The sequence below is a fragment of the Bidens hawaiensis genome, unplaced genomic scaffold (genome assembly GCF_021521415.1).
Source record: "Bidens hawaiensis isolate Kalapana, Puna unplaced genomic scaffold, B.hawaiensis_p1.1 tig00045147_1, whole genome shotgun sequence".
NCBI classification, from domain to species: domain Eukaryota; kingdom Viridiplantae; phylum Streptophyta; class Magnoliopsida; order Asterales; family Asteraceae; genus Bidens; species Bidens hawaiensis.
In genome coordinates, this window is record NW_027498019.1 from 126,213 (window position 1) to 141,064 (window position 14,852).

The window sequence follows — 14,852 nt, forward strand, 5'->3', positions numbered from 1 at the left end:
CCTCTATTTTCCTATTTAAAATCTCAATTCTTTCAAAATACATACACTTCATACTCATTTTTCACATACTTTTTACCACACATTTAACCATTTTATCAACCAAATCTTTATATATGAAGCAACCAAATCCCCAACGAATTGCATCACGAAGATGGGGCTATGAAGAATTAGCCTTAGCTAAGGCTTGGATCTATGTTTTCGAAGACATGGACCATGTGGAGCAAAGAACGTTGGGTTTTTGTTCACGAGTTTGGAACCATATATTTTGTTTTGGAGAGGGATGATCAAGCAATCATGCATAACACCAAGTGTGTTCGAAATTGCGACATATAGTCGGACAAATTAACGTTCGCGATAATGACACTTTTAAAGTCATAACAAATGCCAAAATCCAATGAAATTGGGAATAGTAATTTTTTATTGAATAAAATGTTGTTTAATTATTATGCAGTTTTAAATTTATAACGTATGCCTTTTTATTTGTTTTTGGTTTTTTTATTTTATATTTTTGTGTAATTTTTTACTAAATATTAAAATATTTAGGGTAGTTATGGTACACCACCGTCAGCCCTTTAAGGTAGTCTATGGTACTTAAGGGTAAAACTGACGTGACATTAAAGTATTGGCGGTGCTTAGGTTACTTTCACTACCCTTAGGTGATCACACCCTCCACCCTAAACATAGGAAATAAAAAAGATGATAATGATGATAATAATAAAAAGGCATGACTAGTACTTTAATACGTTGACGTTAATATTTTTAAAAACAACCAAGCCTAAATGTCTCTTAAGATAGTAATCGTCTCAATTTGTAACTTTGTAGCTCATCTTTCCTTATAATCTTTAAAACATGTTCGGTTTTCAATTATTACCGATCACAACGGATGGGCTATATTAAGTTATTGTCATCCTTCAATTGTGTATTCAAGAATTCTTGAATCTTAATATGACACGTTAATTACTATAGTAGTGCGTATTATTTGTGCATGTTTTTTTTCCACTTTATTTTTGGTTTTACAAGGTATGTCGCTTATTTAAATGTGGAAGACAAAATATTTTCTTGAAAATATATAACAGATATAAAAGAAGGTCGTTTAATCCTTGTATTGAATGCTAGTTAGAAAATTGTTAAAAGCTTTTAAACAAGTAAATGAATGGTTTTGTTGAGTTGTTCAAATTCTAAAATGCCACTATGTGGTAAGAATAACCACATAGTATGTTTATTAATATCCACAAACCAATACACATAGGTCTAAATGTATATAAGGAAAATGTACAGTTCAGTTGGAAAAGATTAAAGACAATAAATGTCTTCTCCCCTAAAAATAGAATGGAGTCAGTGACCTTCTCCATTCCCCAGTTACTCAAAAGTGAGAGTATTTTTTTTGGATGTTGTGAACTTGCTTTTAATTAAATAAGTAATACCAGAATAAGAGCTTATAAAAACCAAATAACAAAAAGGGTCAACTCAACAAGTAATACCAGAATCAGTACCCAAACACCTCCTATTTGGCTACTTTAAAGAATCATACGAGTTTAAATAAACCAGACAATATCATCGTCATCTCCTCACCACCACCCCTACTGCTATTTCAATTTTGCCTTTAATCCTCGATTTTGGGTCTGCCCGTCAGATGTTCGATAAAATGTCTCAATGAGTTAATCGGTTTTTTTGGGTTTACGGAGGGGAGAGCAACTGGCGGTTGCTCTCCTTTCTCCTCTTAGTTCGGGTTTTTACTCCCAAAACTCAGCTCGAGTTTGTTTGTTGGCCTTTTTGTCGTGAGGGGTTATGACAATGTCACACCCGGCCCTGAGCGGCGGAAACAGCCAGGCGCGCGCGAGTGGGGATTGATAATTAAGCACGGGCCATTGCAAACATTCAAAGATTTTCATTGCGTATGAATTGTTTAATACAATACATTACATTGTTTAAAAAAAATTACATAAAAACATCCAAGTATAAAACTGTTGAAGATTTCCAAGCCATATCCCCTTGCGCGGCGGGAACAACCACGCGCATCGAAGGGATAGAACTAAAATCTTCCAAAAAGCTAGTTTAGATGTTCAGCGTGAGGTGCTCTAAGTGTGACTCCATGCGCTACCTAATTATCTCCTGAAAGACACGTAAAAACATTTGAATCAGTATAAACTGAGTGAGTTCACAAGTTTTTGCAACTTGATAAATCGTATTGCATCATAATCATTCTGAAACATAATTCTGGTAGCATCATTAAAACACATGCTTGGTAAAACATAGTTCTATCAACATATTCTGATAAAATCGTTCCGCGGGTTACGCGCGAACATTTCTGGGAACTGTGCTCGTCTATGCAAAGTGGCGCTGCCACTACGAGCTAAAATAAGTAATACCGTCCCGCGGGTTACACGCGGACACTTCTGGAAAACTGTGCTCGTCTGTGTAAGTGGCGCTGCCACTACGAGCGAATAATACTGTAATACCGTCCCGCGGGTTACGCGCGGACGTTGTGCCGGAAAACAAGGCGCTCGTCTGCGTAAGAGGAGCGACCTCTACGAGCGGGCTCAAACCCATAGTACTGCCCCATGACCATACTAGGCACTCGTCTGTGTAAGAGGAGCGACCCCTACGAGTGGGCGGATCAAACCAGCAGTCCCTACCCCTAGAGTTCCAATGGTAAAGTGATCACTTACTCGAATTCTGGCGCACATACATCGTAAACCATAGATAACCGTTTGCATTGCTCATCATGAAACATAATTTAAACACAATCGTTTGCATAACTTGTAAGTATAACATGATAAATCGTAATTTAAGTACGTGTCCCTCGCCCCGAAAACAGTTTAAAAACAGTGAAAACAGCGAGAATGGGGGCTGTGAGACTCACCTGAGGTTCTTGTTAAGGGATTAATCGAGATTCGGGTTTTCTTGGTGTTGGCCTTGGAATCGAAGGTCTAGTAACAGGATCGGAGCTGGAAACAACGGATGCTTGGGAGAGGATTAGTGCAAGTTTGTAGTTCTTTGAAGTGTGTTTTGGGTGATAATTTAGGTTACAAATTTATAGGCAAACTCAAGGGAACACAATCCCTTGCTTTAGGGGATTGAAATCTTTTCATATCTAGGTGTAATGATGATAAAGTATGGAAATTATTATTGTTTATTGTTTACTTAAAAGTGGAGGAGTGGATAAAAGATCTTGATTTGATTTGGACAGGACATGCAGGTCTGGGGTTGGTGAGAATAGGGTGGCTGACAGTTGACTTTTCATGTTACAGTGTGCTTTTTCAGGTACTTTTGTCAGTGTACAGTAAAAAGTAGAAATTTTCTGAAACACGTTACTGTTTTCTTTTGGGCGGGAATAATCCCCTTTATTCTGAAAAATACTGTGTTTTGTGTGTAACCTTGCGCGTACAGCCTTATGCGTGTAGGATTCTGCGTGTAGAATGTTTCTTTGCTGCGGGTAGGTACGTAACCTTCTCGCAGTCAGGGACATTGAGTTTCATTTGTAAATCCTCCAAGTGGTCTTGGTATTTCAACATAGTGATCAGTTATGTTGAAGTCAATTCCATCTTGGAGCTTCAGACAAACTAGCTCTCAATGTTCCCGCCATGCGGGGAGGTTAGTTCCCTTCCGCACGCGCATAAACGATTTAGGGTGCACCCGCCTTAGCATCATGCGTGACAGTCAACCCATTAGACATCATAACGTTAAGGTACATGAAAACATAAAGCCAAAACATTCGCGCATGGCGCATATAACATATGCCCACGCTGGTTCTTAACATGGTGCGCTCGCGCAGGTTGCATGTAACAACTGCACGCGCTGACTAACATGGCGCGCTCGCGCAGGGCGCACATAACAAATGCACGCGCTGACTAACATGGCGCGCTCGCGCAGGGCGCACATAACAAATGCACGCGCTGACTAACATGGCGCGCTTAATATTCACAATCACCTAATTATTAGGTTGATTACTTAGTTTAAGGGGTTGGGAATTTACCGGGTGTCACATTCTCCCCTCGTTAAACGAATTTCGTCCCGAAATTTAGGAGACGTTGCTGGCAGAAGCCATGCTCTGAAAGAGGTGTGGGTATTTCATGCGCATCTGGTCTTCTCTTTCCCAAGTGAATTCAGGCCCACGCCTCGAATTCCATTGAACCTTTACTAACTTGATTCTGCTTCTGCGCAACTTTTGTTCTTTCCAATCGGTTACTGCTATAGGTTCTTCTACGAAGTGCAGCTGTTTGTCGATGTGAATCTCTTCCAACGGCAAAATCAACGTTTCGTCAGATAGGCACTTTTTGAGGTTGGACACATGAAACGTATCATGAACTCCACTGAGTTCGGCGGGTAAACGGAGTTTATAAGCAACCGGACCGATCCTTTCCAGGATCTCAAATGGTCCAATGTAGCGCGGATTCAACTTTCCTCGCTTGCCGAAACGGGGGACTCCTTTCCATGGAGAGACTTTCAAAAGTACTTTATCCCCTACTTGAAATTCCAATGGTTTCCTTCGCACATCTGCGTAGCTCTTCTGTCTATCGCGCGCTGTCTTAAGGCGATCCCTTATCTGAAAAATCTTGTCTGTTGTTTCTTGGATCAATTCTGGACCAGTCATTTGCTTGTCACCCACTTCAGCCCAGCACAGTGGGGATCTACACTTGCGCCCATACAAAGCTTCGAACGGCGCAACCTTAATGCTTGTGTGATAGCTGTTGTTGTAAGAAAATTCAACCAATGGGAGATGAGTATCCCAGCTACCTTCGAAATCGATTGCGCATGCGCGTAGCATATCTTCCAATGTCTGGATTGTTCGCTCGCTTTGCCCATCCGTTTGAGGATGATAAGCTGTACTCATGTCAAGACGAGTACCTAAAGCCCCTTGTAACGATCTCCAAAACCTTGATGTGAACCGACTATCTCTATCAGAAATGATGGACACTGGGACTCCATGTTTTGAAACTACCTCTCGAATATACAATCTGGCTAACTTTTCCATCTTATCGGTTTCCTTGATCGGCAGGAAGTGCGCTGACTTAGTTAGCCGATCCACAATAACCCATATTGTGTCATAACCCCCAGGTGTCCTTGGCAGTTTGGTGATGAAGTCCATAGAGATTTGTTCCCACTTCCACATGGGAATTTCTGGCTGTTGAAGCAACCCTGATGGTTTCTGGTATTCAGCCTTTACCTTCGAACACGTCAGGCACTTACTGACATACGTCGCGATGGCGCCTTTAAGATTGGGCCACCAATACAGCGTTTTAACATCTTGGTACATCTTGTCTGCGCCAGGATGTACGGAATACCGCGTCTTGTGAGCTTCGTTTAATACTTGCTCACGCAATCCTCCCTTGAGAGGGACCCATATGCGGTTAGCGAAATATAGATTGCCGTTCTCTTTCAGTTCCAAATTCTTAACCATACCCCCAAGGCATTCGTTTTTAACAAACTCTGGTTTCAAGGCTTCTTGCTGAGCGTCTCGGATGCGGGTAGAGAGATCTGCGTGAATGGTCAACCTTAGAGCCTTGACTCGTAGCGTTTTTATTCGCTCCTTCCTACTTAGCGCGTCTGCTACCACATTCGCCTTTCCAGGGTGGTACTTGATTTCACAATCATAATCGTTCAATAATTCAACCCATCTTCGTTGCCTCATGTTTAAATCCTTTTGATCAAATATATGTTGAAGGCTCTTGTGATCCGTAAAGATTACACACTTTGTACCATAGAGGTAATGGCGCCAAATCTTTAGCGCGAAGACAACCGCTCCAAGTTCTAAATCATGCGTTGTGTAGTTCTTTTCATTGGTCTTGAGTTGGCGCGAGGCATACGCTATGACTTTGTCTCGCTGCATAAGGACACATCCGAGTCCTTGATGTGAAGCGTCGCAGTAAACGACGATGTCATCCGTCCCCTCGGGCAGAGACAAAATTGGCGCACTACATAACTTCTGTTTCAACATTTGAAATGCTGTTTCCTGATTTTCGCCCCAAACAAACTTCTTGTCTTTCTGAGTTAGCGCGGTCAGAGGTAGAGCTATTTTGGAGAAGTTCTCAATGAAGCGTCGATAGTAGCCAGCTAGCCCTAGGAATTGCCTCACCTCAGTTGGGGTTTTTGGCGCTTCCCAGTTTTCGATGGCCTTGACTTTAGAAGGATCAACGTGTATTCCTTTCTCGTTTACAACGTGACCGAGAAAATGAACTTCTCTAAGCCAAAACTCACATTTGGAAAACTTCGCATACAACTTTTCTTTCCTCAACAATTCCAAAATCAATCTCAGGTGTTGCTCATGCTCGGCCTTGGTCCGAGAGTAAATCAGAATATCATCTATAAACACAATCACAAACTTGTCCAAGTATGGTTTGCACACGCGGTTCATCAGATCCATGAATACAGCCGGCGCATTAGTTAGCCCGAAAGGCATCACTAAGAACTCATAATGGCCGTATCTAGTTCGGAAGGCTGTTTTCGGCACATCTTCCTCATGGACCCTAAGTTGGTGGTATCCGGACCGTAGATCTATCTTCGAATAATAACTGGATCCTTGCAACTGGTCAAATAGGTCGTCAATCCTCGGTAAGGGGTACCGATTTTTGACTGTCAGCTTATTCAGCTCCCTGTAGTCAATACACATTCTGAACGAACCATCCTTCTTCTTAACAAACAGTACTGGAGCTCCCCAAGGTGAAAAGCTTGGGCGTATGAAACCCTTATCCAATAGTTCCTGTAACTGATTGGATAGCTCTTGCATCTCAGATGGAGCTAGTCGATAAGGCGCTCGAGCTACTGGCGCAGCTCCTGGGACTAAATCAATACGAAACTCTACTTGTCGCGGCTGCGGTAATCCGGGCAAATCTTCAGGAAAAACTTCTGGAAATTCGCGCACTACTGGTAAGTCTTCAATTCTTCGCTCATCTCCTTTCTTTTCTACGACATGCGCCAGGAAGGCGTAGCACCCTTTCCTTAGGCACTTACGCGCCTTTAGGCACGAAATCAGTTTCGTCGCAACTCCCCTTCTTTCCCCTTGAATCACCAAGGTTTCTCCGTTCAACAGTGGGACCCGAACCTGCTTCTCATGGCAAATAACTTCCGCGTGGTTCTCGACTAACCAATCCATACCTACCACGATGTCAAAACTTCCCAAGTCTATTGGCAACAAGTTAATATTGAACCCGTGACCTCCCATGACTATTACACATTGTTCAGTTCTTTCGTTCGCGCATAACTGCCTACCATTGGCTAGTTCTATAGTATAAGGCGTGTCTAGCCTACTGGTTGCTAGGCCTAGGGAGTTTTTAAACTCAGCAGATATAAAACTTAGGTCAGCGCCAGTATCAAATAAGACAGATGCAAAATGTCCGTTAAGCAAAAACGTACCGGTTACCACATTCGGCTCTTCTTTAGCTTCGCCTGCGCCGATCACAAAAGCTCTCCCGCGAGCTTGGTTCCCCTTTTGCGGGCAATCCCGACTAAAATGCCCTGGCTTTCCGCATGCGTAGCAGTTGTCACTGGCTCCAGCTTCTTTAGCACGGCAATTCACCGTCTTGTGTCCTGGCCTGTTACATTTGGCGCACGTGACGCTCGCGCATTCACCCTCGTGGTGAAACTTGCATTTGTTGCACCATGGGTAAGGGCCACTGTATCCTTTTCGTGGTGGCTCCGCGGCCTGAATCGCGTAAACCCTTGCGCTTTCCTGCTTCTTGAACGGTGGCTGCTTGGAGTCGGACCCTCGGTGGTGAGAGTTCCACTTCCTCTTGGGATCAGAGGTTCGCTGCTCGATTCCGCGCGTAGTCAACATACCCGCACGGACCGTATCCCTTGTAAGGGTGATGGCCCGCGCAACCGCCTCATCGAAGGTTGGAGGCGCTGCGGCGTTGAGCGGAACCCTAACAACAGGAGGTAACCCAAAAATATACCTCTCAATCTTCTTTTCCTCCGTGTTTGCCATGTCTGGCACCAACTCGCAAAGCTCATTGAACCGGTTGTTGTAGGCGTCGATATCCGTTCCTACCATGGTGTGGTTCCAGAATTCCTGTTGTAGGCTCTGGATTTCTGCGCGAGAGCAGAACTTTCTCATCAACATCTCCTTCAGTTCCTCCCAGGTCTTGTGGAGAGCAACTTCTCGCCCCAATGTTTTCGTTTGAAGCTTCCACCAAGACGAAGCTGCTTCCTGGAGCATGCAGGTCGCGTAAAGGACCTTCTGGTTCTCACTACATCCGCTAATGGAGAGAACTGTCTCCATCTTGTCAATCCAGTTGTAGAGCCCAATGGCCCCTTCGGTTCCCTTGAATGGCCAAGGCTTACAGGCCATGAATGTCTTATAGGAGCATCCTTTGTCCAAGGCTCCTGATTCGGGTTCTGGGGTCTCATTCTGACGACCCTGACTTGATTCGGCCTTGCTGGCCTCATGTGTCGCAATCGCCTGCGCGATTATTTCCGCGAGTTCCTCGGGTGTCATGGTAATTCCTTTGGCTTTAGTTGGAGGCATTCTCGCTTTAAAAGAGTGGAAATATATTAAACTTAGCGCATGTACTCTGAGCACATAATGTTATCATTATTTACTAGACAGTGTGACCCGTGTTCCTAAGTGTGTGTATAGTTTCTTTTGAAAATATTTTCTTTGAAAAATATTTCATGCGATTCCCCAACGGTTATAGTCTAGGTTAAAACTTCTTTTCCTAGTTCGCTATAACCATTGCTCTGATACCAATCTGTCACACCCGGCCCTGAGCGGCGGAAACAGCCAGGCGCGCGCGAGTGGGGATTGATAATTAAGCACGGGCCATTGCAAACATTCAAAGATTTTCATTGCGCATGAATTGTTTAATACAATACATTACATTGTTTAAAAAAAATTACATAAAAACATCCAAGTATAAAACTGTTGAAGATTTCCAAGCCATATCCCCTTGCGCGGCGGGAACAACCACGCGCATCGAAGGGATAGAACTAAAATCTTCCAAAAAGCTAGTTTAGATGTTCAGCGTGAGGTGCTCTAAGTGTGACTCCATGCGCTACCTAATTATCTCCTGAAAGACACGTAAAAACATTTGAATCAGTATAAACTGAGTGAGTTCACAAGTTTTTGCAACTTGATAAATCGTATTGCATCATAATCATTCTGAAACATAATTCTGGTAGCATCATTAAAACACATGCTTGGTAAAACATAGTTCTATCAACATATTCTGATAAAATCGTTCCGCGGGTTACGCGCGAACATTTCTGGGAACTGTGCTCGTCTATGCAAAGTGGCGCTGCCACTACGAGCTAAAATAAGTAATACCGTCCCGCGGGTTACGCGCGGACACTTCTGGAAAACTGTGCTCGTCTGTGTAAGTGGCGCTGCCACTACGAGCGAATAATACTGTAATACCGTCCCGCGGGTTACGCGCGGACGTTGTGCCGGAAAACAAGGCGCTCGTCTGCGTAAGAGGAGCGACCTCTACGAGCGGGCTCAAACCCATAGTACTGCCCCATGACCATACTAGGCACTCGTCTGTGTAAGAGGAGCGACCCCTACGAGTGGGCGGATCAAACCAGCAGTCCCTACCCCTAGAGTTCCAATGGTAAAGTGATCACTTACTCGAATTCTGGCGCACATACATCGTAAACCATAGATAACCGTTTGCATTGCTCATCATGAAACATAATTTAAACACAATCGTTTGCATAACTTGTAAGTATAACATGATAAATCGTAATTTAAGTACGTGTCCCTCGCCCCGAAAACAGTTTAAAAACAGTGAAAATTGCGAGAATGGGGGCTGTGAGACTCACCTGAGGTTCTTGTTAAGGGATTAATCGAGATTCGGGTTTTCTTGGTGTTGGCCTTGGAATCGAAGGTCTAGTAACAGGATCGGAGCTGGAAACAACGGATGCTTGGGAGAGGATTAGTGCAAGTTTGTAGTTCTTTGAAGTGTGTTTTGGGTGATAATTTAGGTTACAAATTTATAGGCAAACTCAAGGGAACACAATCCCTTGCTTTAGGGGATTGAAATCTTTTCATATCTAGGTGTAATGATGATAAAGTATGGAAATTATTATTGTTTATTGTTTACTTAAAAGTGGAGGAGTGGATAAAAGATCTTGATTTGATTTGGACAGGACATGCAGGTCTGGGGTTGGTGAGAATAGGGTGGCTGACAGTTGACTTTTCATGTTACAGTGTGCTTTTTCAGGTACTTTTATCAGTGTACAGTAAAAAGTAGAAATTTTCTGAAACACGTTACTGTTTTCTTTTGGGCGGGAATAATCCCCTTTATTCTGAAAAATACTGTGTTTTGTGTGTAACCTTGCGCGTACAGCCTTATGCGTGTAGGATTCTGCGTGTAGAATGTTTCTTTGCTGCGGGTAGGTACGTAACCTTCTCGCAGTCAGGGACATTGAGTTTCATTTGTAAATCCTCCAAGTGGTCTTGGTATTTCAACATAGTGATCAGTTATGTTGAAGTCAATTCCATCTTGGAGCTTCAGACAAACTAGCTCTCAATGTTCCCGCCATGCGGGGAGGTTAGTTCCCTTCCGCACGCGCATAAACGATTTAGGGTGCACCCGCCTTAGCATCATGCGTGACGGTCAACCCATTAGACATCATAACGTTAAGGTACATGAAAACATAAAGCCAAAACATTCGCGCATGGCGCATATAACATATGCCCACGCTGGTTCTTAACATGGTGCGCTCGCGCAGGTTGCATGTAACAACTGCACGCGCTGACTAACATGGCGCGCTCGCGCAGGGCGCACATAACAAATGCACGCGCTGACTAACATGGCGCGCTCGCGCAGGGCGCACATAACAAATGCACGCGCTGACTAACATGGCGCGCTTAATATTCACAATCACCTAATTATTAGGTTGATTACTTAGTTTAAGGGGTTGGGAATTTACCGGGTGTCACAGACAAGGGCTCGGATTGTCAAAGGAGCCCCATCGGGGGAGGTGGGCACAGGAGGTGGACATGGTTGTTAGTTCGACATCATTTCTCGTGGTGGTTTAATTGATGAGGGTGCTATGTCTAAGACCCTAGAAAATAGTGTGGGTTCGGTGGGTGTTTGGCCATGTCCTTTTAGGGGGTTCCATTGTTGCCCGGATGGACGGGCGGAGTCAAGGGGGATCTCTCGGTTAATGGCGCATATCAAACGACTTCATTTGTCGTCGGATGAGCGGAAAGGGACCCTACGGGACGCCATTTCCACGGATTGTGATTTATTTATTTCGGTTGGGGAGGCTTTTAAGGCCTCGGACCAGTGGCTATGTGGGGTGTGTATGCGTCCAAATGCTCTTAAATGGACGTGTCATCATGCTGATGGTGTCACCAAGTACAACGAGGGTGTGGGAGCTGTGGAGGGGTTTATTGTGGGGATTGATAAACCACATGTTATGAGGAATGTTGCTCCATTGGGAGGGATAGTGGTGGATGAGGTTCTCCTTGACCGCGTCTTCTCTCTTCCTATCACAACTGTTAAGAGCATCCCTCGTAGTTGTCGTATGGCATTTGCTCAAGCGTTAACTGCGGCTCTGGGTAAGGTGGTTGCTATGCCAGACTCTGTTGAGGCATGGGTGAAACTTTTCTTTTTACCGCGGTGCTCGCTGCGTGTTTTCAGACCTTCTAAACGTCAGGAGCGCAGGTCCGGTAATAGAAAGTCTTTGCAATGTCAGAGTATTCAACAAGCACCAGCAAGTTGGGGTGCTAAGGATGGTTTTGATGCGCTTATTTTATCCCTTTTTGCCACACCTATAGGGGTGAACTCGAGTCATGGGGAGCCTCTCGCTAAGCACGATGATGTTGCGGTATGCGCCAATGTGAAACAATGTTTACGAAAAGTGGCGGACGGGCATTTTACTGCCGCCATTAAAGTATTATGCTCTTCAGGGGTTGCACCTTTCGGCAATGACACTTTGAAAACGTTAGTGGCTAAGCATCCCAATTTGCCCCCGCCGGTTATGCCTGCTTCATTGCTTTCTGAGCCTCCTCTTGTTGTTGATGAGGATTGTGTGCTTGGATGCATTAAATCCTTCCCTAAAGGGACGTCATGCGGACGAGATGGATTGAGGGCACAACATATTTTGGATGCATTTTGTGGAGAGGGGTCGCCGATCGCTGTTGGGTTACTAAAGGCTACTACTGCGATGGTTAATTTATGTTTGGGGGGGAGATGCCCAAGGGTTTTGGCAGAGTTCATTGCGTCGACTCCTCTCACACCGTTGCTCAAACCGGACAATGGGATTAGACCCATTGCCGTAGGTGCCATTTGGAGAAGATTGATCTCTAAGGTGGCTATGAGGGGTGTTGGGAAAGACATTACTAAATACCTGTGCGACTTTCAGTTTGGGGTGGGAGTCCCTAGTGGTGCTGAGGCCGTTCTTCATAGCGCGAACAGGTTTTTAAGTAAGTTCCATTCTGATGGGTCATTGGCTATGCTTACTATTGATTTTTGTAATGCCTTCAACTTGGTGGATAGGACTGCCCTTCTGAATGAGGTTCGGGCCCGATGTCCATCTATTTCCTTATGGGTGAACTTTTTATATGGGTAACCGGCCAGGCTATATGCGGGGGATGACCACATTTGGTCCACCACTGGGGTTCAGCAGGGGGACCCTTTGGGACCTCTTCTTTTCGCCTTAGTTCTGCACCCACTTATTCATCTAGTCCAGAGTTCCTGTAAGCTTCTCTTTCATGCTTGGTACCTATATGATGGTACAATTATTGGGGACTCTAAAGAGGTTGCCAAAGCTTTAGATATTATCAGGTCGGAGGGTCCCGCCTGGGCCTTGAACTTAATATTAAGAAAACCGAAGTATTTTGGCCGTCGTGCAATGGGGTTAAGGTGCAGGAGGGGGTGTTTCCCTGTGAGATTGGAAGACCGGTGCTATGTGTGAAACTCCTCGGGGGAGCCGTTAGCCAGGATGCCGGGTTCATCAGTGAACTTGCTATGAAAAGGGCTTTGCGAGCTGTGGAGTTGATGAGCTATCTCCCGTATTTGCGGTGTAACATCCCGAAATTTCCAAAATAACATCAATTATATTACCTAATAATAGAGGGAAAGTTTACTCGGGTTATCAGGAAATAAATAAAAGAATAGGAGTTGGTATGGGTCGGGCTAGTGTCGGGTAATGGATGTGGATTATGGACTTGGATTAATAGAGATGGGTTAAATGAGAATGGGCCTTAGGTCCATGGGATTTCAGGGATATAAATACCGTAACACCCCAAAATATCTTCATTTCTATCATTATCCAAACACACACACACCCACACACACACGCCACAACTTCGCCGGCTGAGCCAAGGGAAGAATCGGGCAGGTCCGAGAGAGGGCGATTAGTGTGCTAGCAAGTTAAACGAGATCCAAACAAGCTCAAAAAGGTATGATTCTTGATCTTTGAGGTTTAAAGATCCAAGCTTTTTAGTGTATAAGCGACCAAAAATGGTCGGGAAGCGTAGTGGGTGATATTGAACCATAGCAAGGGTGTTAAAATCGCTCAAAATGCTGAAAAGAAACCGAACAGCGGCTGTCTGGGCAACTTCGCCTGCATCTGGGCAACTTCGCCTTCAACGCGATGAACTTCGCCTGCAAGCTAAGTTCGCCTGATGAACTTCGCCTGCAAGCTAAGTTCGCCTGATGGCAACTTCGCTGTAAAGTTAAGTTCGCCTAACTGGTAACTTCGCCTGAGGCCAAGTTCGCCTGATGGCAACTTCGCTGTAAAGCTAAGTTCGCCTAAGGTTAACTTCGCCTAGAGCTAAGTTCGCCTAAGGTTAACTTCGCCTAGAGCTAAGTTCGCCCGAGGGTTAACTTCGCCTAAAGTCAAGTTCGTTTAAAAAATAAATTAAAAATCTAATGAAAAATGTGTTAAGACAGTTAATGGAAATAAAATTTTTCCAAGCTGACCTGGCAGCTCGACCCCAGCCAGGGGCTCTGCCCCTTGGACCCTGCTAGGGGCTGCCGCCCCTAGACCCCGCTGCCAGGGGCGCTGCCCCCGGACCCCCGTTCGTTGTGGGTCATATAAAGATAGAAATACATTATGAGAAGTGATAGTTAATTGATACGTATACTTGTTATACAGTCAGCCGTGCACAACTGAAGAAAGGGATTACGATTAACGGTGAACGTAACCGTGTTCAGGTGAGTGTCTAGCCCCATTCCTTGTTATGTTTTCGGGGCTGTGTGCATACTCAATGTGATAGTTAATACACTTATCCTAAGAGATAAGGGTATGCCTTATGTGGATAATGTGAAATGTATGAATGATTGCTTGATGGTACGTGAACGATCTTCGGATATTGCACGTACTGTCAGGTTGTAACGCTATGTATAAGGTAAGTATGTTAGGTATGTTTATGTGTATGAACATGATGGAGATAATAGAAGAAAGAAATGATAATGTATGGTTGTATGGTTACGAAAAGGGTACCGAGCCCTACTAAAACTCGAGGTATGATGTATGGTTGTATGGTAACGAAGAGGGAATCGAACCCTACTAATATTTGGGAACTAGGGAACCGAACCATACCAATATCCGAGAAAAGAGGTGTATGCCGTGTATGACATATGTGATAGATACGATTGATTGTCTGACGGTACGTGAATGATCTTCGGATATTGCACGTACTGTCAGGATATAAATAAAGATATTAATATTGCATGTAATGTAAGGATGATGTATGAACATTATGAATGAAAGCTTGTCGGTACGTGAACGATCTTCGGATATTGCACGTATCGTCAAGGGAAGTGATTAGCTCCTTACATGGATATTAAATAATAACGTATAGATAGTGTTCCTTTTATGGAAAGTATGGTGTTCCTATTATGGAAAGTATGGTGTTCCTTTTATGGAAAGTATGGTGTTCCTTTTATGGAAAGTATAGT